The sequence below is a fragment of the Pinus tabuliformis genome, chromosome 2_2 (assembly GCF_031772625.1).
Source record: "Pinus tabuliformis cultivar Carrire ecotype Pingquan chromosome 2_2, CPIR1, whole genome shotgun sequence".
Taxonomy (NCBI): domain Eukaryota; kingdom Viridiplantae; phylum Streptophyta; class Pinopsida; order Pinales; family Pinaceae; genus Pinus; species Pinus tabuliformis.
Window position 1 is genome coordinate 845034290 of NC_142300.1, and position 26572 is coordinate 845060861.

Here is a 26572-nt window from a genome sequence, read left to right on the forward strand (position 1 = left end):
AGGGGATCACAACAGAGTCTTCCATTGTATTTATTGCTAATTAATGAAATGAATCAAGTCAATACTTTACTCGTTCATAATTCTCACTCATTAATGCCAGAATTTGTGACATGGATCTATGCTTGTGTTAAAAAAATGTATACTGGATTAAGGGTAGAGGGATTGCAAAGTGATCCTCTACCTAATCCAATATTTGGATTTAGAAATTGGTTTAATTAGTTTTCCAATCAAATTGGTCTTTATAAATTTTATATTTTTGGATAATCATTTTTGTGAGAAAGAAAAAAATGATGTTTTTTATTCATAATATACGAAAACCAATACATATTGATATTCTTGAGTAATCTACGGTAATACTTCTATTCATCCAGGTTATTTCTCCTCATAAAATATGAAATTCTATGTATTTTATGTTTTCCATCAACCAAAGAAACAGTCAATGCAATTTTGTATTCTAGTTTCGGCTTCTATGTATAGGTAGGTACATGATAAAGGAGCCATTCTATTTTATCATTCTAGTTTCAGTGTCAAGATTGAACTCGAGCCTTTTTTTGTTTACAATTTTTTAGAGTAGCTATATTTAGATAGTTAAAGTTTTTTGTGTTTCCTCATACGGTTGATGCTGGCAATTTTTTTGACATGATGAATATAGTGGACTTTGCTAATAGAGCATCTGAGCTATTTAGGTTGTCAAATGATCATGAACTTGTTATTACAATATCTACATGTTTCTAGATGATATAAGGTATAATAATAAAATAAAGATTTTGTGGTTGTCTTTATTACATTATGTAGATTATGATCTAAATTATATATATTTTCCAGTCGACATCGTCTAAGTGTTTTATTTTGTTTTTGAGGAAATTAAGCTAAAAAAATTTCTCATTGAAGTAGTTATGCTTATATAGTTACAAGAAACTACACCACTGTGTTATTTTCCTGTATAAATTACATGACTGTGTCATTGTTCTGAAGAAAATATCAATAAAATGATTATAGACAAAAATAATATGACTAAAAATTATGGATTTTAGTTTCATCAAGTTGCATCTCTAAAAAAAGTATTAAAAGTTGATATATGTGACTCTTTATTTATCCAATTTCATAGTAACTGATGACTATGGAAGGGTACTTCTTCAAACCTCAGTGAAATGTATTCTACATAATTTTTTATGCAATGGTTTGTTCGACAAGTTTTCAATGATTTGAGGGTTTTAATAGAAAAAATTCATATTTGTTTCAAAACCAATAGACCCACATGATGAATCTAGAGAAAAAACAAGTTATCCATTCTAATTTATAAGCATGATTTTCCTTATATCATTAGAAGGAGGATTGAAAATTTAATGGGCATTAAGATGTGAAATGATTGAATATAATTTTAAGATAGTTTTTACAGGGATTAGGCCATACCCATGTTAATTTTTTCTATTTGGAACTTGCATTAATATTTTTTGGAAAAAATGATAATACTAAGGGGGGGTTAATCAATATAAAGGCTAATTTTAAACTTTTTATGCCAATTTACCTTTTTTATTCAAACTTGGCAACCATTCATCTAATAAGAAACAATATGAAATCAACATACAAGCATACACACCATGAGCATCATACACATGAGACACAAGGTTTTACATGGAAACCTTTTCGGGAAAAAACCACCAAGCTTCTTGTTCTTATTGATTTAAAATAAGAGCACATACATTATTGCATCAATCTTTTTTGTGAGCACCCATTCACAGGAAGCACCAACTCCCTTTGATTATTTGCTAGCACTGACTAGCAAGAAGCATCAACTCCCTCTTTTTGTAGACACCTGTCCATCTTACCAGAAGAACCATGTGAGGTATCGACCTCGCGGATTTTTTGCAAGCACCAACTTACAGCTCCTTGTATTTTTACAAGCCAACTTGCAGGAGGCACCAACCCCCAAGCCTTCTGAAGCACCCACTAGAGATGGAAGCACCAAAGTCCTGTATGAACGCACCAACCCACACTCAAATAGGAATTGAATGTTCTCTGTAAATGACATCCACTCTACTTGATCTCATCTTTTTTCACTTCTCACTCTGCTCACTCTATCGCAGCCCACTGATCTGCTCAACATCATCCGCTCATCACTGTCCATGCATCTCTCTGATCTCTGCTCTTCATCAATAGTCACTTATCTCTCAGCATCTTTCTCTCCATAGAAAACACACATTTCTTGGCCTTCTTTCACTACACAGGCACCTTCGACCTTTCTCTTACAGCACAAGCAACTACGATCTTTCTCACACGGCATAGGAAACCTCAACCTTTCTCACACAACGCATAGGAAACTTCCTACTTTCTCACAACAAAGCAACACTCGGTGTCTCTTACCTCTGCATAGGCACTCTTGGCCTCTCTCTACATAACAAGATCTCACTCAGCCTTACACAGTAGTGCACACACTCAGAGCTTTTCTTCTTAGCTCTCTAGCAACTATGTTTTTTCCACCCATTTTCTCACATGAGCTCCTGGGTTTTGTTCCTCTGCTACCCCTCGATCGATGCTTCCACGCTATCCTATGTTCACAGTGCACGAGTGTACGTTGACATGGCTCTTCCATTCTGTTGTTGCATATGACTTGGTCTCTTCCACTGTATTAACCATGAGAATGGGCACTAACAAGTTCTCCATACTGAGAGTGAATTCTCAGTCCATCTGCTCACTCCAACCAGGCACGTCCTCTCTATGTACAACTCTCTTATCACTGAGGCTCTCCATGCTTATTCATGGTTTCACATAGTCTTGGTTGTAATTTGACATGGCTTCTCTGTGGATCATTGTCCCCATTGCCTTTTCTCAAAAAAATTTGCTGATCCATTTGACTCCATGAACCAAATCTGTCGACCTACATTTGTTCCTTTGTAGCCGACCCATTCATCCACTTACCTCACTAAGACGTGAATCAGAGCACATAGATCGCTTGTCTTACCTCAAGGCAATCCCAACACTCTTTCTTGAAGATCATGGTCCTTGATGCCTTGACCCAATGATCTTTGACAGTCACGATTAATCCTGAGACCAACTTCTCAATTGCTACACTCAACTTCGCAGCTGCCAACCCATACGCTCTTTAAAACCCTGTACTTCCTTATCGGAGTGATTCCATATCGCAATCTTCACAGTGGTATAGTATTCTAATCTTCTTATTGCCGACCTCCGATATGACTATCTCCTTCTACTTAGCCCTTCCCGCATTTCTCACCATAGAACTGAGGGTCGTGACCTTCCTCTTAGCCTTGATGTCCTAGAGAATTTTTTTATCCTATTGAGGGATATTTTTCCTTTGTTAAATTCTTAACGCCCTTGGTTCTTTAAGTTCTTCTTGACCATGCGCTAGCCAAATATCGGAGCCCTTCTCATCGAAAGTTTCGAATCGTGGATTTAACTTTGGAGTTGCGATATTACCACTTCCAATATAGCCCATAGCTCTCGGTGCTCAGCCCTAGCTCCATGCCTTTGGTTCTTTGAGCTCTTATGACCATGTTCCAGCCCATATCGAAAGCCCTCTATATCAGAACTTTTCAACACTTGATATGTTATAGAGTTCCGACATCTTCAATCCTCCGATCGCTGACTTCCGATATGATGTCATCACTGCCACGTGGTGACTCCTTAGAGGTGACACGTGTCACCCAATTATGGCCCATTAGACCACCCAATATGGTTGAATATGCCTGCCACATGTCCTATTGTACTGCCATGTCATGCTAACATCAGCTTCCACTATACCTTATCGAAGCCAATCAGATTCTTCCATGTGTGCTTATCAAAGCCAACCGGATGCTACCATATGTCCTTATCAGAGCTAATCACATGTTGCAATGTGTCCTGCTAAAGGAGAGAGAAAAGGGCTCACCCACCTTTGGTTTTGCGACGAAATCCTTTGTTAATCCTTTATTGGTGTTCCCAACAACTTTTAACACTATCGATGCTTCACCCATATTGCAACCTTAAAAGGTTCTCACGTTCATAAGCTCTGATTCTTTGATCACCGATATGCCTGACTGTGATGTTGCGATGCATCGATATCTCTGGAGCTCCGATATGTGATCGTCGATATGGTTGATGCTCTGATGTTGTGATTGTTGATATGGGTGATTCTCGAATTTCTTCCTTTTCTTTTCATCTTTCTCTTTTTACATAAAGCACTGAACACAGGTATGAATTTCTCAACTCCATTGTTTCTCCTTGTCTTCAAATCCCAAGCTACTGCATTCACATACATATGTTGAGAAGCATTCCATTTCTTCTCATTTTTGCAGCCGACTCTCTTGTGCCTGAGATTTCCACAGTTGTAGCATTCAACATGGCTTAAGACCGGGGCAGAGAAGTTACCTTTCTTAATAACATTCTTGCCAAAATTCCTATCATGGCCAACATGCCTTCTCCTAGAATTTTTGTGTATTCTTGAGTTGCGGCTACCAAGCACATCTTATTTCCTTGCATGCCATCTATAGTGTATGGCTTTATGTCCAAAATTATTGCAAGAAAAAAATAGCCATAAATTTTTTTCTGTTGACAGAGGTTACATTTTCTTTGAAGGCTCTGTTTTTTAGAAGGAAGGATCCTCTACTGGCTCTTCATGTGCCTTCCATGACAACTTGCATTGCTATCATGCATTATTTCTTACAGCTGCCTAACCCTCTTCTACTGCACTACCGACTATTGCTTCTTAGCCTTCTAGTGTTGCCTTTCCTTCTCTTGTTGTTTCTTCTTTCCATGTGTTTCCTACTGTTGAACAACCTTTCTTTCTTTGTTGTTGTTGGAATTTTGAACTCACTTTACATGGGAAGTTGACCCTTCAATGTTCACAATCTTGGAGCTTGGTTTTTCCTTGAAACCCAAACCAACCTTGATGAGTGGGGATCTTTTCTTAACAAGAATATATTCCAAGGCCTTTATGCTCCCCTCAAGCTTCTATTATTGATAAAACTCTATTTTTTACTTTTCTAAGTCATGTCTCAATGAGAATACCTCATTTTGTAGTCTCACACAGTAGGCTTCCTTCTCACCCAATTGATTGGTTAATGTACCAGTCAGTCTTCAAGCCTCTTCTTGTTGAGAATTTAGTTCAACCATTATTTTGCTCAACTTCTCATTCTCAAGCTCATATATTTTCAGTTTCTCCTCTCACATGAGATTTTTCTCTAATAGGTCCTTGATTTCTTTTAGAGCCAAGATCAACCTGTTTCTAAAAAATATCCTTTCATCTAGATCCTTTTCTTTACTACCAGAGGTGTTCGCTGATCTACCATAGAAATCTAAAGTCATCTTTGTGTCCATGGAGTCTTCCATAGGTCTAAGGGTTAACCCTTCATCATCACTACCTGGGGTACTCTCATTTACTCCTATAGATGAGCACACCTAGAATATATCTTCTTCTTTGGAGGATCCTTTATTTGCTATTGCTACTAAAATGGGTCTATCTTCATTAAAACTACTATATTCATGGCTCTCTCTATCTTCAAGTGATTCACATGAACATCTATATAATGAATGACCCATTTCTTTACATTTATCTTAAAGCAATAGCATACCTTTTGTGCAACAAGATCTTCCTTCTGAGACTTCTTCATCATCAACAAGAGTTTGATGAGAAACAACTTCTCCATGTTCTGGTTCATTTCTAGAGCAGCATGGCTCCTCATCCTCTTCTTGAGCCACATAAATATTTCCACCATAGAAGCATTGCATTCTGTCCAACACTTCCTTTTCTGACTCACAATGCCTCACTTTATCAGCCTCCAACTTAGATAACCCCTTCATGATAATATTTTAGGCTTCTTCATTCATCTCACTCTTTCCTCTAATCAATACAGAGCATCACATATCAACATCCAAGGCTATTAAATAGGCCACCATTCTAACCTCCCAGACTTCATAGTTAAAAATGGAACTCCCTGTGTTGTTAACCAAGCTAGATTAATCAGTGTTTCCCTTTGATCTACCTTCCAACGATTAAGATATTCCTGAAGGAATGTGGTTTTGATACTCTTAGAAAATTATATATTATGGAGCAATGGAACACATAAAATATTGTAGAATTATAAACACAAAAAACACATAAAACAAGAGAGACATAGATATATATGGTTCCCGAACAGCCAGTCCTTCCTTTCTATTATCCTGCAAAATGAAGAGACACAACCTACAACAAATCCACTGTAATATCCTCTGTTTTCTCTCACAGTCTCACCTCTCTGCTTCTCGCTCGGAGAATACACATATATTAAACAAACTCAATACAATGCCGTCATACAAAGAGAGGGGTTGCCTTCTAGGGAAAAAAACCCTAAACTAAACATAAGTTCTACCGTCAGATCATCCACCTAATGAACGACCTAGATTGACTAGAAATTACTATACTTTTACACGGCAATTTTACATCTATTTTTAGCTTCGGGGTGCTGCCCCCGAGCCCCCGCCGAGGGACCACTGGCCCCCGGACCCCCCAGCCGGGGGGGATTGCCCCCCCCCCCCCGCGTGGAGGGGTGTACAAACTTCCTTGGGTATACATCCGGCTAAAACAAAGACCTCTGAACAATCATGCTCCACACACAACAATCTCCCACTTGGAGAATGATTGTAGCAACTCCACCGCTGCTTCATTTGCTGGACAATGACTCCTCTTTGGACCTAGCTATTTCTCATCTTCATCGTCATCCTTGAAGACCAATTGAAACTGAGCATATTTTCAGTTTCTCCCTAGTTACAACTTTTGTTAGCATATCTGCAGGATTTTGGCTAGTGTGTATCTTTTCCAGCTTGAACTCTCCATCTTCCAACACTGATCGTATGAAATGGTACTTGAGTTGTATGTGTTTAGTCCTAGAATGAAATGCTGAGTTCTTTGCAAGATGAATGGCACTTTGGCTATCACTGTATAACATGCCCATATCATGCTCCTTAAACAATTCACCCATAAACCTTTGTAACCAAATCATTTCTTTACTAGCCTCTGTAGCAGCAACATACTCTGCTTCTGTTGTTGAAAGTGCAACAACACTTTGGATTTTTGAAACCCAACTGACAGTTGTTCCACCAAAAGTAAATACATATCTTGTAGTACTCCTCCTGTTATCTCTGTCACCTGCCATATCTGCATCAACATATCCCTGTAGAGAAATGTTTGAACCACCAAAGCATAATGCTTGATCTGTGGTACCTTTCAAATATCTGAGAATCCATTTCACTGCCATCCAATGTTCCTTTCCTAGATTGTTCATGTACTTGCTTACAACTCCCACTACATGTGCAATAGCAGGCCTTGTGCAGACCATTGCATACATTAAGCTTCCAACTACTGATGCATATGGAACTTTAGACATATAATCCATGTCTTCTTGTGTCTTTGGGCACATTTCCTTACTAAGTTTGAAATGGCTAGCAAAATGGGTACTAACTGGTTTTGCATTGTGCATATTAAATCCTTTCAACACCTTTTGTATGTACTCATTCTGAGACAATGTTAATTTGCAATTTTTCCTATCTCTAGTTATTCTCATACCAAGGATTTGTTTTGCAGCTCCCAAATCCTTCATTGCAAATGAATTTGCCATTTTTCTTTTGAGCACATTTATTTCCTGCATGTTAGACCCTGCAACAAGCATGTCATCTACATACAATAACAATATAATATAGCTACCATCATTTTGCTTTTTCAAATAAGCACAGTGATCAGAGTGACATCTAGTATAACCTTGTTCAGACATAAACTTGTCAAATTTTAGATACCATTGCCTTGGAGCTTGTTTTAAGCCATACAAGCTCTTCTTCAACCTGCACACTAGTTTCTCCTTCCCTTTCACTTCATATCCTTGTGGCTGCTGCATATATATCTCTTCCTCCAAATCCCCATGGAGAAAGGCTATCTTTACATCTAACTTCTCAAGATGCAAACCTTCAACTGCTACTAGACTTAAAATAGTTCTGATTGAAGTCATTTTAACAACAGCAGAAAATATTTCATCAAAATCAATACCTTTCTTTTGTGTGTTGTGGGGAAAAATGCCTATGCAGGACGATCCTATCCACCTAAGGTGTGACAGTGCCTTAGCAACAAACAGAGACAGCTATTCTAGTATTCTTCCTTTATGAATTAAGAATGAAGAGAGATGGATGGACTAACCGGTGTCTTCCGTTTGTCCCTCGATTCGATTTCTCTTCTCTTTGAGAGTTCCTAGCTACTTGCCTTCTCGCTCGCCCAGCTTCAACAGGTCTCTGCAAGATCACAAGAAGAGAACACTACACAAAGACATAGATTCATATTCATAACTAGTTCAGGATTAGAAATAAACTAAACATACTAATGCAATCATACATCAAAGATACATCAGTATATAGGAGAAACCAAGATAGATTTATTGATGAATAACAAGGTTCAGGAAGAGATACAACCCAGAGGGCTCCAATCCGGCATCTCCTTCCCAGCAAATGGAATTCCTATCTTCTCCTCCCTTCAAAGCATTAAGCACCCAATGATTCCAGTCTCAAACCAACATCAATTTTTTGCAATAACAAAATTCCAGCCTCCAGATCTCATGGAGGAGAGATTCATATATAGATGTTTGGAGAGAGGATGAGTCAGCTTGAGATCTGACTAGTGTCCTCTCCCTCTGTCAGTTCTTGATTCCACTTTGAGGTTCTTGCTTCCACTTGGAGATTTGGAACCTCTTACTCATCATAGTCGAATTCACTGAGGCAAGTGTCATTGAGGAAGATTTTGGAAGCTTCCTGGGTCTTGACACCTTGTTGAATGAACTTGCCACATGTCAACTCTCGCTCAGCGCACCCTGGTAGTGCTTCTACCTGCGTTGCAGTGCAGGTAGCCAGTGTTGACTTTGACATTCAGCGCAGACAGCTAGTGGAGCCACTGAATTGATCCTGAATTGACTTGTTTTTGAGAAGTTTCTGGTGGAGAACTTTTGTGAATTGCTGTGGTTTGTTAGCCTTGTTCCTCTAGGGGTAGGAACAACATGTTTAGGGACTTTGGATCCCTTAGATTATGGACATTTCATGCTCAATGCTGTAAGGCACAAAAATGTCTATAACAGTTGCCCCCTAAAGTATGAGGTTGTTTATCGGGTGAAATGCTTTATCCAGGAGGGTCCGAAGTTCATCCAATGCTGGGAGGAGACCTATAATAAAATACAATACAATACATTACTTTTCATACTGCTTTCATGATCTAGCTAAGGTGGGCATTCCCATGCTCAGCTTTATAAATTCATTTTTTTGTACATAGAACAGACAATCGTCTGATGGTAGACTGATAATTTTTTATGAAATTATCATCCTTTGGGTAGGATGATTATCTGCTGCAATGATGTACATGTCAATGTCTTTATCTTTCCTGATTATATATCGCAGCCCGGATGGATGAAACTAGATCTGGGGTCTTCAAACTCGTTCGATCTTCACTCTAAGTACAAGTCGATCCATGTGAGAAATGTTCTGAAGTCGAACATGGAAAGACATCGCTTGATTACCGGTCAATGAGGTAAACCGTTAACAGGCGCGAGAGGAATAACCGATAATGATAATGACCCTCAAGGTACTACAGTACAATTCACGTGGTGTGAATAAAGGACTTGGCGTCGAACACCACGCAAAATCTTTCAGTCGAAGGTCATTGATGTATACCTGTCGCCGGAAGTGAGAAACTTGCCATTGAGGCATGCAAGCTTCAAAGTACTGAAGGGGTTGTTCCTAGATCAACTTCTTGGATAATGAGCTGATGTCGACAAGAAGCAATCCGTCAAATGAGGGCCTTAATGAATCCCACATCAATGACACGGAACGGAGCTAATGATTTTGATGGAGGTGAAAACGATCTGTGACATATGATTCAGGGTGGCGGTCATGAAAGGATGAAGGATAATGTATGGCAGTGGATGGGACACGGTTGACTTCTCTAAATGACTTCTCTTGAATATACGGTGACACTGATGCGATGGATTGGTAGCATTACCCCAAATATGGATGGTATGGCGAGACCATGGTGATGTGACCGGTGAATGAAACAACGCAACCCGATTGTGGTACGGAGGAAAAGTGTCATGTTCAAGAGCGACTTGCTACCATCAAAGCTTTCTTGAGTTTCTCCCAATTTTTCCCCAGTCATTGCTGACCAGTACCTCTTTATTTTTGTCAAGCTTGAGGAGGATAACATATGCCTGTTCTATAACCTGCCCTTCGGGCAAGCCAATTGCTATGTTTTAACGAGCCTAGCAATAGTGAAACTCGTTCTCGTCTAAAGACAAGTTTGTCGCTATTTAATGATTTTAACGAGTCTAACGACAAGGATAACTCGGTCCTTTTCATTTTTAGAGAGTCTGAAAATGTACATAAAGTTAAATCCAAAAGTCCTTTTTCGTCATCTAATCCCTTAGGTCCGAAAAAGTATAAAACAATACAGAAGGGATGAGTTTTCGATAGTTTTAACGAGCCGAACAACACAAGCGCTCGATCTTTTTGTGCAATAATCCCTCGGGCCCAAAAAGATTAAAATCTAGAGGAGGGATAGCACTTCTGGTCGCTTTAACGAGCTGGAAGGCCAAAACTCGGCAATCTTTTCATATTTTACGAGTCAGTTGAAAAGAGCTTAAAGAAGACTCGTCTTTTGAGGAACGAGTGATGAAACGGGTTAGCAGCTGATTCCAGGTACAGGTTGGAATTTTCCAATCATGGCAGTGTCACAAGGAAGGCTAGTGAAATCACTCTTCGCAGCTGTTCCTCAAAATGGGTAAACAATCATATGGAGGTGAACGATCGGCCAATGGAAAAGTGGAGGTGACGGTGCAAACACGACCAAGGCTTTAATGGCTGATAATGTTACATTCATAGTGGTTATTTACCGGAAGATAGTTCATTTTTTAATGAGCTTGAACGCAGAAAAACACTGCTCAATCTTATGTTTATTTTTTAACGAGCATGAACTATGCGCTAAAACTGCTTGGATCTTGCGTTTATTTTTTAACGAGCATGAACTGTGTGCTAAAACTGCTCGATCTTATGTTTATTTTTTAACGAACATGAACTATGCGCTAAAAATGCTCGATTTTATGTTTATTTTTTAACGAGCATGAACTATACGCTAAAACTGCTCGATCTTAAGTTTGCATGCCCCCAGCATAATAACGCAAATCGAGGTGCATGCCCCCCAAGCTTCATTGCATTCAACTCGGTGGTTGGAATGAAGGTTTACCTTTGAGATTTGGAAAGGGGAGTTGTTTCATTTTTAATGAGGTTGACACAGTAAAAGAACTATCCTCATGACTCCTTGTTTCATTTTTTAACGAGGTTGACACGAGATAAGAACCGTCCTCGGAGTCCAAATCCATTAGATATAGAAGGTTTCATATTCCACTGTGGCCACTTCCACCAGATTACTCGAAGGCGGTAGGGAAAAAGTACCCATTAAGGCAGGGTCTTTTAGGAGACCTACTCCGATATTTTGGAGCGAATGATTGCTTCCATGGATCATTGGAATGCTTCCAGTAACTTGAGAACCATTGGGGAGGAAGTTTTGTTGGTCGACGATTGTAATCCCTCCCTGAAAGAGAAATGCAATCTTCCTAAAATAGGTCGACACAACAGCTGCCATGGCATATATCCACGGTCTTCCTAGTAGGATGTTGTAATCAAGATCCCCATCGATGACTTCAACATATATTTCTATTGTTTTTCCCCCTAGTTCAACTTTCAAGTTACTTAGGATACCATATGGTGTATATGTCCTTTCGTCGAATGCTTTTAATGTCGTCGAAAATCGCGACAAGGTTGGAGATCCTAAAGTTTTCCAGCAACTCATCGACATAATGCATGTAGATGCCCCCTCATCAATAATTGTTCGATGAACAGTTTTGTTGAGGGCTTTCACTTGAATAAGGAAAGCTAGTTGAGCTGGTAACTGAGGGTCATATCCTTTATGATCAAAGGCCACAAGATTGGAATCCATTGGGTCAATCCCACCTATTGCTGATAATAAAGCTTTCTCTTGGGAGAAGCAATTTTGCGGTACCTCAAGTGTCGACATAGCGGACGGCGATTGGGCCAGGTCCTCTATCTGTGCTATTTTCGCACAAGGATTAACTGTCGATTTGTGCACTACTCCCTTTGGCGACTTTATCATTTGTTCAGGAATGATGGGTGGCACAACTTTGGTCAAAGTTGTTGTCGAACTACTAGGTTGTTCATTAGCCTTGTTGTGCAACAGCTTTGGATTCCTGTAATATTTATTCCTCGTCAAAGCATCAATGCCTATGCAGGATGATCCTATCCACCTAAGGTGTGACAGTGCCTTAGCAAAAAACAGAGACAGCTATTCTAGTATTCTTCCTTTATGAATTAAGAATGAAGAGAGATGGATGGACTAACCGGTGTCTTCCGTTTGTCCCTCGATCCGATTTCTCTTCTCTTTGAGAGTTCTCAGCTACTTGCCTTCTCGCTCGCCCAGCTTCAACAGGTCTCTACAAGATCACAAGAAGAGAAAACTACACAAAGACATAGATTCATATTCATAACTAGTTCAGGATTAGAAATAAACTAAACATACTAATGCAATCATACATCAAAGATACATCAGTATATAGGAGAAACCAAGATAGCTTTATTGATGAATAACAAGGTTCAGGAAGAGATACAACCCATAAGGCTCCAATCCAGCATCTCCTTCCCAGCAAATGGAATTCCTATCTTCTCCTCCCTTCAAAGCATTAAGCACCCAATGATTCCAGTCTCAAACCAACAGCAATTCTTTGCAATAACAAAATTCCAACCTCCAGATCTCATGGAGGAGAGATCCATATATAGATGTTTGGAGAGAGGATGAGTCAGCTTGAGATCTGACTAGTGTCCTCTCCCTCTGTCAGTTCTTGATTCCACTTGGAGGTTCTTGCTTCCACTTGGAGATTTGGAACCTCTTACTCATCATAGTCGAATTCACTGAGGCAAGTGTCATTGAGGAAGATTTTGGAAGCTTCCTGGGTCTTGACACCTTGTTGAATGAACTTGCCACATGTCAACTCTCGCTCAGCGCACCCTGGTAGTGCTTCTACCTGCGTTGCAGTGCAGGTAGCCAGTGTTGACTTTGACATTCAGCGCAGACAGCTAGTGGAGCCACTGAATTGATCTTGAATTGACTTGTTTTTTAGCAGTTTCCGGTGGAGAACTTTTGTGAATTGCTGAGGTTTGTTAGCCTTGTTCCTCTAGGGGTAGGAACAACATGTTTAGGGACTTTGGACCCCTTAGATTATGGACATTTCATGCTCAATTTTGTAAGGCACAAAAATGTCTATAACACTGTGAAAACCCCTTCACCACAAGTCTAGCTTTGTACCTCTATTTTCCTCCATCTTCTCCCTTCAGCTTGTAAACCCATTTACTCTTCAATGTAGTTTTTCCAGCATGCAACCTGGCTAAGTCGCAAGTCTGGTTATGCATTAAGGAGTCAATCTCTTCTTCCATGGCTACCTCCCACTTCTTCCTGCTTTCAACTTGCATTGCTTCTTCATAACATTCGAGTTCACCAGAATTAGTCAACAATAAATAATATAAAGAAGGAGAGTATCGTTCAGGGGGTCTACTTATCCTGGTAGATCTTCTAACACCACTTTCAGGTGTTTTGGGTGTCTGTTGCTATTGTGGTGGTTGTTGTTGTTGTGGTTGTTGATTATTATTATTTTCAGACACCTTTACTTTTTCAGTGATTTCATCAAGAACTGCATATTCCTTGTTTTCTTTTTCCTATTTCTTTTCCTGCAACTGATTCTTATACAAGACCTTTTCATTGAATATTACATCTCTGCTCCTAATGATTTTGTGATTTTCGTAATCATATAAGCGATAACCAAAATCATTAACACCATATCCAATAAAGGTACATTTCTTTGACTGTGCCTCAAGCTTTGTTCTATTTTCTTTATCAATATGGACAAAGGCCTCACAACCAAAAGGCTTCAAAAAGGATTAGTTTACATTTTTACCTATCCATGCTTCCTCTAGAACACCACCATCCAAAGAACTTGAAGGCCCTCTATTTATTAGATAAACAGCAGTATCTATAGCATCTGCCCAAAACTGTAAAGGCAATCCTGCATGCAATCTCATGCACCTTGCATGCTCCATGATTATTTTGTTCATCATTTCTGACACACCATTTTCTTGTGGTGTTCTTGGGACTGTCTTCTCTCTGCGAATTCCATGCTCTGAACAGTACCTATCGAACTCTTTGCTGCAATATTCACCTCCGTTGTCTGATCTAAGACACTTCAATTTCTTTCCTGTCTCAATCTCATCCAAAGCTTTCCATTTCTTGAAAGTATCATATACATCAGATATATTCTTAATACAATAAATCCAAGTTTTTCTAGTTGCATCATCTATAAAACTAACGTAATAACGAGAGCCACCAAGAGATGATACATGAGTAGGTCCCCATACATCTTTATGCACAAGCTCTAATTTTTCGCTCTTCTTTTCTTTCCCAACTCTGAGAAATCTGACTCTCTTCTGTTTTCCATAAATGCAATTCTCACAGAAGTCCAAATTAACATTCTTCAAACCCGGCAATAAATTCCTTGAGTGAGGAATCTTCATCCCCTTTTCACTCATGTGTCTGAGCCTATGATGCCATAATGTTGCATCTGCTCCTTTGGAAGTTAAAGCATTAACAAAGTTAGAAATACCATTGCATAAATATAATGTACCAACCTTTTCGCCTTTTGCTATTACGAGGGCTCCTTTGGTGACCTTCCATGATTTATCTGTGAAAGTTGTCACACAACCTTCACCGCCTAACAGCCCTGTTGAAATCAGATTTTTCTTTAGATCTGGAACATGCCTTACCTCCTTTAGTAGCCATTGGCTTCCATTTTACTGTTTTACAATAACCTTACCCATTCCAACAATTTTACAGGGTTTATCATCGCCCAAACGAACTTGTCCAAAATCTCCTTGAACATAGTCATGAAAGTATTTCTTATCAAGTGTGGCATGGAATGAGGCTCCTGAATCTACCACCTAGGAATCAGTAATATTTTCGAAAGAAAGAATCAAAGAATCTTGTAACACCTCACCTGTCACATTTGCTTCATGATTGTTTTCTTGTTGTGCATCTCCTTCTTTTCCCTTCCGAGATCTACAGTCTTTCTTTAGGTTTCCTTTCTTTCCGCATTTACAGCACACTATGTTATGAAACTAGCTCAAGAAAAGATAGAAAAGATAGATCAATGCCTTAGAATTCAGCCTCTTCGAGGGGGCAACCTCCTTTACATTACATAAATGAACAATTCTTGGATGATACAAATGACAAAACCTCCTTTCTATATATAGGAGTCTAAGGAGTCACAATATAATCCAGCCAACCTAAAAATAATAATATAAAGCCACAAAAATAACAATAGAGGGATTCTATGGGGCACAGAAATAACAATATGAGGGTAATAGGGGCACAACAATATAAATAAGGGGTATAACTACAATAGTAATAGGGTAATCACTAGTATTATAGGGAACCAACATGCCCCTCTCCTTCAAAAAAGTGTTTTCCTCAACGCTTGAGTAGTTCTGGATACTTCTGCATAAAATTCTCATCCTCCCATGTGGAATCTTCAGCGGATAAGTTCTTCCACTTGATAAGATACTCTGAAATTGATCGATTTCGTAGCTGTCGAGTTCTTGTTTCTGTGACTGCTTCCGGTTCCAATATAATTTTTCCTTCCTCGTCAAGTTCTGGCAATATTGTTTGAATTGGGAGCTTGTCACCTATAACCTTCTTTAAACATGAAACATGGAAAACTGGGTGCAATCGAGAAGCTGCAGGAAGCTCCAATTTGTATGCCATAGTACCAATCTTTTGCAACACCTTGTATGGACCATAATACTTTGGTGATAATTTATTATCCTTCTTAGCTTGCTTTAGGGACATTTGCTTATATGGTTGTAGCCATAGGAATACCCAATCACCTACATCAAAACTTCTTTCACTGCGATGTTGATCTGCCTGTTGTTTCATTCTATTTTGTGCCAACACGAGGTTATCCTTTAAGAGTTGGAGGACTTGTTGTTGATGTTCGATGTGATGTTCCACTGCTTGAACCTTAGAAATTTCTCTTAAATATGATGTGATGGATGGTGGTTGATACCCATAAAGTGCCATAAATGGGGTCATTTTTGTTTCTGTATGGAAGGAAGTGTTATACCACCATTCAGCCAGAGGCAACCATTTGACCCATTGTGTCTGTTTATCAGATACAAAGCAACGAAGATATCCTTCCAAACATTTGTTTACTATCTCAGTTTTCCCATCAGATTGAGGATGATAAGATGAGCTATGAGCTAACTGAGTACCAAGACAAGAAAATAATTTTGTCCAAAAATTTCCAGTGAAAATGGGATCTCTGTCACTTACAATAATCTTTGGGTTTCCATGTAGCTTTTGAACTGTTTCCATAAATGCAGTAGAAACTGTACTGGCTTTAAATGGATGTGATAATGCACAAAAGTGTGCATACTTGGTAAGTCTGTCAACTACCACCATGATGACACTCTTTCCCTCAGACTTGGGTAAACCTGTGATAAAATCCATTGAAACCTCCTCCCAACGTTGGCTTGGAATGGATAAAGGTTGTAATAGACCCGGTGTCTTAATTGTTTCAACTTTATTTTGCTGGCAAACCAAACATTCCGCCACAAACTTTTGAATATCTGATTTAAGGCCATCCCAAAAAAATTCCTTCTTAACCCTGTGGTAAGTTTTTAAAAATCCTGAGTGCCCTCCTAAGGGAGAAGTGTGCAATTCCATAAGAATCTTTTGTTTTAGCTGGGAATTCTTACAGAGGTATAAGCGATCTTTGTACCATAACGAATCATTTTTCCAGCTAAATGTATCAGAAGTACTGGAATCTTGTTGTAGCTTTCGAATAAGTGCCCACACTTCTTCGTCATTCTTCCATTCCTCCCTTGCTTCGTTTATCCAATCTGGTTGGATAATAGAAATGGCACACAACAATGCTTCCACATCCTCATCCTTTCTTGAGAGTGCATCTGCCACCACATTTTGCTTCCCTTTTTTGTAGATGATTTCAAAGTCATAACCCAACATCTTTGTGACCCACTTTTGTTGCTCTTCAGAGGATAATCTTTGTTCTAAAAAGTATTTAAGGCTATCATGATCTGTTTTTACCTTGAAGTGTCTTCCCATTAGGTAGGGTCGCCATTTCTTAAGTGCATGGAGTATTGCCAACATTTCCTTCTCATAAATAGCTTTGCTTAAAAACTTTCCCTTGATTGGACGACTTTCAAAAGCAATGGGTCTTTCATCTTGCATTAGAACAGCACCAATTCCATTTCCTGAAGCATCACATTCCACAATAAAGGTTTTTGTGAAGTCCGGTGTAGCTAAGACCGGTGCTTGGCACATTGCCTCTTTAAGATGTTCAAAGGCCTTTGTTGCTTCCGGAGTCCATGAAAATGAATCTTTCTTCAATAATGTTGTTAGAGGTGCTGCTATTCTCCCATAATTCTTAACAAACTTGCGATAATACCCTGTCAACCCAAGAAATCCTCGCAGATGCTTTATGGATGTGGGGATTTTCCATTCCTTAATGGCTTTAATTTTGCTAGGGTCTACCTTAACTCCTTCATGAGATACAATATGACCCAAATATTCCACCTCCTGGACTCCAAAGAAACATTTGGATCTTTTTGCATATAATTGTTTCTCCTCCAATAGTTGTAGCACTCTGTCAACATGTTCAACATGATCCTTCCAAGACTTGCTGTAGATTAGTATATCATCAAAAAATACTAACACAAATTTTCTAAGGAATGGTTTGAAAATTGAATTCATCAAACCTTGAAATGTTGAAGGTGCATTGGTAAGGCCAAAAGGCATGACCAAAAATTCATAATGACCCTCATGAGTTCTAAATTCCGTTTTCGGAATGTCTTCAATCTTCATTCTGATTTGATGATATCCCGAACGAAGATCCAACTTGGTGAAGTAAATTGATCCATGCAATTCATCCAGTAATTCATCAATAACAGGAATGGGGAACTTATCTTTAATAGTGAGCTTGTTGAGCTCCCTATAATCCGGACACATGTGCCATGATCCATCCTTCTTGTGCACCAATACTACTGGAGCTGAGAAAGAACTTTGACTCGGTTGAATTATACCAGCCTCTAGCATTTCTGCAACCATACGTTCAATTTCACTTTTTTGGACATAGGGATATCTGTACGGCCTGATGTTTGGAGGAACACTTCCTGGAATCAGATGAATAGCATGATCATGATCACGCATAGGTGGGAGACCCTTGGGAGTCTCAAATACCTTGGAATGATTGTCCAGGACTTTTTGGAGATCTGGAGAAATAGATGATTCCAATGTGGAAACATCTAGCGAGCATAATTGTGCAATTACACCTCTTTGCTCCTTTTTTAGAAGCTTTGTCATACCATTAGAGCTGATTATCTTTCTTGGTTTCCCTGCAATACCCCTTAATTCAACTTCCTTTCCTTTCGTAGAAAATTTGATGAAAAGTTCTTGAAAATTAAAAGCTATTGTACCCAAGGATTGTAGCCATTGGACTCCTAGTACAACATCCGCACCTCCCATTGGAATGGAAAGCATTGGGCTAGTCAATACATATTCTCCCATGGATAGCTTGATATTATGGCACTTTCCAGAGAAATTTATTGTTCCTCCATTTGCAATCATCACTTGACACTCTGGTGCTGGATATAAGAAGCAATTCAATTCTTTTGCTACCCTACAATGAATAAAATTGTGGGTGCTTCCTGAATCAATCAACACTATTACCTTTTTCTTCTTGATTTGTCCTTCTATCTTGATGGTTTGAGGAGTGGTAATTCCTGCCAATGCATTACAAGATATGGTCGGATTTATTTGTTCTTCATCTAGGCTTTGTTCCTGGAGTATATCTTCTTCTTTTGACCTTTCTTGCTCCTTTTCTTCTTCCTCTTCACAATCTATGTAGAATAATTTCTTCTCAGCACACTTATGACCTTTAGTGTATTTGCTATCACAACTGTAACAAAGCCCTTTTGCTCTTTTTTCTTCCAATTGTTGTGGTGTCAACCTTATAGGTTGTGGAAGACTAGGGGCAACAACACTTCCATCTTTATAGTTGTGAGTGGTATGCTTCCTGGTTGCCATAATTTTGCTTTCCATTTTTCTTGCTAACCTGAATGCCTTCTCTAATGAATCAGGTTCCCAAAGGCGAACATCATGTTGGATATTATCCTTTAAAGACCCTATGAACACATCAATCCTATGCTCCTCTGGAATATCTTTTACCCTTATGTTCAATTTTTGGAACTCCTCAATGTGCTCCATTACTGAACCCTTTTGTTTGAGACTTATCAATTGGCTAAAAAAAGTGTTTCTTTTTGTATCTTCATAATGTGCTATCAATTCTTCTGTAAAAATTGCCCAAGTGATAAATTATTTACGAGAACAAAGCCATTGATACCATACAAACTGATTTGGTTCCAAATATACAGTTGCCATACGTACCTTTTGTGCATTTTGCACATTATTGAGATCAAAGAATTGCTCCATTTGTAATATCCATGTGGCGGGATCCTTGCCATCAAACTTCCTCATATCGATTTTTGGAATATGGTGATTCTTCGATCCAACATTAGCGTCTATGGAATCATGATTAACATTTCTTTTGTTCTCATCATGAGTTTCCTTTACTACCTTGTCACCATTAGTGACCCTTTCTTGTAGCAACTTCTTCAATTCTTCCATGTCTGTCTTCAAATCTATCTTCAAATCTGCCATGTCTCTCTTCAAATTTGTCTTTGACTCATCGATCTTAGCTTCCATGCCCTTTATCTTAGATTCCACGCCACTTATCTTAGCTTCCACGCCATTTATCTTAGCATCTGTTAACTTTTGTGAGCGTGACATTTGTTGCACTTGTTCTTGTAATTTTGATATATCATGTAGCATTTCTTCCTCTTCTTCATGAGTCATGCTAGAGCTTTCAGGTTCCTTACTAGGTGTTTGAATTTTCTTTCCTCGGGGCATCAGTTACCGATAATAATGCTTTACTATGCCCTTTGAATTCTGTTAAACCAAGCTTACACAAAAATTTAAAAAAAAAACTACACACCTTTTTTTCACTTTATAGAAGCCTGATATTGAATCTGATGTATCTCTATAATTTCAAATCATCTAGTTCTGAAATTGCTACCTGTAGTAGCCTTCTGCGTCCTCTTTCCAATGCCACAAGTCTGAGCCAAATTGGATTCTCCAAGGAAGAGTTATGTGAAATCTCTCACAGTAACTTGCTTTTATACTGGTTCAGTAGAGCGAACTTGTACGACGTGCCACGAGTCACTATTTCAACCTTTGAATCTGAAACACACATACAAGAAACTACATTATGTCCTCTTTCTGCACCTTCTTACGAAATTTCAATTCGATCCCCAAAGAGAAAGTTATGACGATTTTCCCCAGGTCACATGTTTTGAATGTAATTCAGGAGTCTGCAAAAATACCAACTTCCTCAGATCATATCTCCGCAAATATCACGCGAAAAGCTCTAAAATTCAGACCCAAGGTTCAGCCTGATTTCCTCTCAAATGGGTTTTTTTTTCGACTTCTGAAACTTCACAGAAACAAAGTTATAGCGAAAATTCCACGATGACCTGTTTGGAGCAGCGAAACCCTAGAATCCAAAGCTCTGATACCAAATGTTATGAAACCAGCTCAAGAAAAGATAGAAAAGATAGATCAACGCCTTAGAATTCAGCCTCTTCGAGGGGGAAACCTCCTTTACATTACATAAATGAAAAATTCTTGGATGATACAAATGACAAAACCTCCTTTCTATATATAGGAGTCTAAGGAGTCACAATATAATCCAGCTGACCTAACAATAATAATATAAAGCCACAAAAATAAAAATAGAGGGATTCTATGGGGCACAGAAATAACAATATGGGGGTAATAAGGGCACAACAATATAAATAAGGGGTATAACTACAATAGTAATGGGGTAATCACTAGTATTATAGGGACTCAACACACTATCCCCGATCTGGACTTGGATCTGCCTTTCCTTGATTTACTGCGATATCCTGAGCTCTTTCCTCTTTCCATTTTTCTTCCCCTAGACTCTGCACTCAAAGCATTACCCAATGTCTCACCGAAGCTTTTCCGTCGCATTTCCTCGCGAAGGATGGCACCAACAACATCATCAAAGTTTAAAGTACTAGATCCAGAAACAGAGTTACTAATGGCCATTACTAAACCATTCCAACTTTCTGGTAATGAGCACAAGAATAACGGAGCTCTAACTTCATCATCAAAGTTTACCCCTATAGAACATAACTGACTTGTAATAGTATTAAAATCATTTAAATGGTCTGCAACAGATCCACCTTCCGACATCTTCATATTAAATAACCGTTTCATAAGAAATACCTTGTTTGAGGCCGAGGGTTTTTCATATAATTTCTCCAACGCCTTAATCAAACCCTTTGTCGTTGTTTCCTTCGAAATTTTGAAGGCAACCGACGCTGCGAGGCACAACCGTACTATTTCGAGTGCCTTTCTATCGAGAAGGTTCCATTCTTCATCTGTCATACCCATCGACATCTTTGTTTTTCTGCCCAATGGTAGGTATAGATCTTTCTAATACAGATAATCTTCCATCTGCATCTTCCAAAGTGAGAAGTTTTGGCTATTAAATTTATCGACCCTAAACTTACCATCTTCCGCCACTGCTCCCACTCGAACAAGGAACCCTTCCTTCCTATGAGTTTATCAGTCAAATGAACCTGGCTCTGATACCAATTGTTAGAAAATTATATATTACAGAGCAATGGAACACATAAAATATTGCAGAATTATAAACACAGAAAACGCATAAAACAAGAGAGATACAGATATACGTGGTTCACCCAGTTTGGGCTACGTCCACCCCAAACAGCCAATCATTCATTTCTATTATCCAGCAAAATGAAGAGACACAACCTACAACAGATCCACTGTAATATCCTCCATTTTCTCTCATAGTCTCACCTCTCTACTTCTCACTCGGAGAATACACATATATTACATAGACTCAATACAATGCCCATATACAAAGAGAGGGGTCGCCTTCTAGGGAAAAAAACCTAAACTAAACATAAGTTCTACCATCAGATCATCTGCCTAATGAATTAACCCAGATTGACTAGAAATTACTATACTTTTACAAGGCAATTTTACATCTGTTTTTAGCTTCGGGGGCGCTGCCCCCGAGCCCCCGCCGAGGGACCGCTGGCCCCCGCACCCCCCCCGCATGGAGGGGTGTACAAACTTCCTAGGGTATACATCCGGCTGAAACAAAGACATCTAAACAATCATGCTCCACACACAACATATACCAATTGTTGGAAATAATGATAATACTAATTCGGGGGTTGAATCAGTATTAAGGCTAATTTTAAACTTTTTATGCCAATTTACTTTTCTGATTCAAACTTGGAAACCATTCATATAATGAGAAGGAATATGAAATCAACATAAAAGCATACACACCATGAGAATCATACACATGATACACAAGGTTTTACATGGAAACCCTTTCAAGAAAAAACCACTAAGCCTGTTATTGTTATTGATGTAAAATAAGAGCACTTACTCTATTACATCAATCTATTTTGTGAGCACCCACTCACAAGAAGCACCAACTAGCAGGAAGAACCAACTCCCTCTTTTCGTAGAAACTTTTCCAGCTTACCAGAAGCACCATGTGAGGCACCAAACTCATGGATTTTTTGCAAGCACCAACTTCCAGCTCCTTGGATTTTTACAAGCCAACTTATAGGAGTCACAAACCCCCAAGCATTCTCAAGCACCCACTAGATATGGAAACACCAAATTCCTCTATGCAGGCACCAACCCACACTCAAATAGGAACTGAATGTTCTCTGTAAATGGTAGCCACTCTGCCTAATCTCAGCTTTCTTCGTTGCTCACTCTGGAGTAGCCCATTGATCTTCTCAACAACAGTCACTCATCAGTATCCACACAACTCTCTGATCTCTTCTCTTCATTTTCAGTCACTCAACTCTCGGCCTCTTTCTCTCCACAACACACACACAACTCTCGACCTTATTTTACTACACAGGAACCTTCTACCTTTCTCATACAACACAAGCAACTACGGACTTTCTCACACAACACATGCAACCTTGACCTTGCTCATATGGAACACAGGAAACTTTTGCCTTTCTCACAGTAGCACATCTCTCTGGGTCTCTTACCTCTACATAGTCACTCTTGGTCGCTCTCTACAGAAAAAGCTCTTAATCAACCTTACACAATAGTTCACACACTTAGATCTTTTCTTCTTAGATCTCTGGAAATTATGTTTCTTCCCCCCATTTTCTCGTCTGAGCTCCTCAATTTTGTTCCTCTCCTGCCCTCCGATTAATGTTGTCACTCTGTCCTATGTTCACACTACATGAGTGTACCTCGATATGACTCTTCCATTCTATTATTGCATCAAACTTGGTCTCTGCCACTACATTAACCATGAAAATGGGCACCTGATTGTTTCTCCATACTCAGAATGAATTCTCGGTCCACCTGCTCACTCCAACCAAGCACGTCCTCTTTATGTACAACTCTCTTATCACTAAGGCTCTCCATGCTTATTCATGGTTTCTTATAGTCTTGGTTTTACTTTTGCATGGCTTCTTTGTGGATCATTATCTTCTTTGCCTTATCTCAGAGTTTTCTGTTGATCCATATGACTCCATGAACCAACTCTATTGACCGACATTTGTTATTTCATAGTGGATCCATTCATCCACTTAAATCACTGAGACATGCATTAGAGCACATAGATATCTTGTCTTACCTCAACATAGTCCCAACACCCTTTCCTGAAGATTGTGGTCCTTGCTTCCTTGACCCAATGATCTTTGACAGTCGCCATTAATCCTGAGACCAACTCCTCTGTTGTTGCATTCAACTTCGTAATTGCCGACCCATAGGCTCTTTAAATCCCTGTACTTACTTATTAGAGCCATTCCATATCGCAATATTCATAGTGGTGCAGTATTCGAATCTTCTGATTGCCAACCTCCAATATGACTAGCTTCTTCCGCTTAACCCTTCTCGCATTTCTCACCATATGACCGAGGGCCATGACCTGCCACTTAGCCTTAAGGTGCTAGAGCATTTTTTATCTTGCTAGGGGCTAATTTTCCCTTTTTAAATGCTTAACGCCCTTAGTTCTTTAAGTTCTTCCTGAACATGCGTTAGCCAAATATCGAAGCCCCTCTCATCAGAAGTTTTGAATTAGGGATTTAACTTCGAAGTTGTGATATTCCCACTTTGATATAGCCCATAGCTCTCAATGCTCGACCCTAGCTCTGCACCTTTATTTCTTCGAGCTCTTATGATCATGTGCTATCCCATATTGGAATCCCTGTATATCGGAGCTTTTCAACACTTTATTTGTTCTATAGTTCCGATATCTTCAATCCTCTGATCATCGACTTCTAATATGATGTCATCACTACCATGTGGCGACTACTTAGAGCTGACACATGTCACCTGGTTATGGCCCATTAGACCACCCAATATGGTTTAATATTCTTTCCATGTGTCGTGCCATACTACCACGTCATGCTGACATCAACTACCATTGTACCTTATCCGAGCCAATCAAATGTTGCCATATTTCCTTATCGGAGCCAACTAGACACTACCATGTGTCGTTATCGGAGCCAATTGCATGCTGCCATGTGTCGTGCTAGAGGAGATACAAAAGGGTTCACCAACCTTTGGTTTCTCAATGAAATCCTTTTTTAATCCTTTACCGACATTCCTGATGGCCTTTAACGCTATCCGCTCTTCACCCATATCACAACTTTTAAAAGCTTCTCACGTTCAGAAGTTTCGATTCTACAATTGCCAATATGCCTGACTGCGATGTTACGATGCACCGATATGCCTGACTGTGATGTTACGATGCGTCGATATCTCTAGACCTCTAATATGCGATCTTCAATATGGTTGATTCTCTAATGTTGCAATCACTGATATTGTTGATGCTTTGATGTTGCAATCACCGATATCTTTGGACCTCCGATATGTGATCTTTGATAAATTGGACCTCCAATATTCCTTCCTAAGGCTTCAATCCTTGAACTTTACCAGACAATATATTTTGATCCAGGAGTCCATTGTTGGACTTCCACAAATCGTTGGAATCTTTTTGAGAGAACTATCTAATGGAGAGTGCCCCATATAGTATTTGAGCCAATATTCTACCTCTATGATGGCTCCAAGCTCTCTAACATTATTCTGCTCCTTGACTCTTTGGACAGCTAGAATCACAAGCACCAAGGTGATCCTCTGCACGAAGCCTCCAGCTACTATGGACTTCCTCCTGGTCCAACACTGTAATCATCAGCTGATGGCTTCTCTAATAAACCTACTACCATGATGATTCTCTACATGAAGCCTGCAACCACCATGAGATTCCTCCTAGGCCATCACTACCAACATCTGCTGCGACAAGCATCCAAGCTAGTCTGGTTGACATCAATGCTAACAATCTAGCCAATAGTTAGGAAATGCTCTTGCCAACAGTTAGGCAATGCCAACTTCCCAACACATCTCCCCAGCATGATTTTTGACATCAATACCATCACACTTGAAAATGCCTTCACTAGGCCATTGGCTATCCAGGCAATGCCAACTGCCTAACAATATTAATAAGTATTATTAAAGAGAATTATGATTTCATTTTTAATTATTGAATATAATTTTAAGACAATTTTTATAGGGATTATACCATATCCATGTTAAGGTTTTCTATTTGGAATATTTTCTAGTATTCGTGACATTTTCAAATGAATGGGGCCTCAAACAAGTTGTTAACTTTTTTTAATAAATCATAATTATGGATTTTGGTTTCATTAAGTTGCATTTCTACATAAAGTATCTAAATTTGATTTATGTGACTCCTTAGTTATTGGATGTAGCAGTCAACAATGATTATGGAAGGTTTCTATTTCTTCAAAACTTACTGGAATGTCTTCTACATAACTTCTTATGCATTGCTTTATTGTACAAGCTTTCAATGATTTGAGGGTTTTAATAACTAAATTTCATATTTGTCTCAAAATGCATAAACTCACATGATGAATCTAAAGAAAAAACATGCTAACCATTATAATATATCATTGTGATTTTCCTTATATCATTAGAAGGAGGATTGAGCATTTGATGGGAATTAAGATGTGAAATTATTGAATATAATTTAAAGATAGTTTTTATGGGGATTAGGCCATATCCATGTTAAGGTTTTCTATTTAGAACTTGAATTTTCTAGTTTTTATGGGGATTAGGCCATATCCATGTTAAGGTTTTCTATTTAGAACTTGCATTTTCTAGTATTTATGACATGTTCAAATTAATGGACCTCAAATAAGTTTTTTATGTTTTCTAGTAAATCATAATTATGGATTTTAGTTTCATTAAGTGGCATAT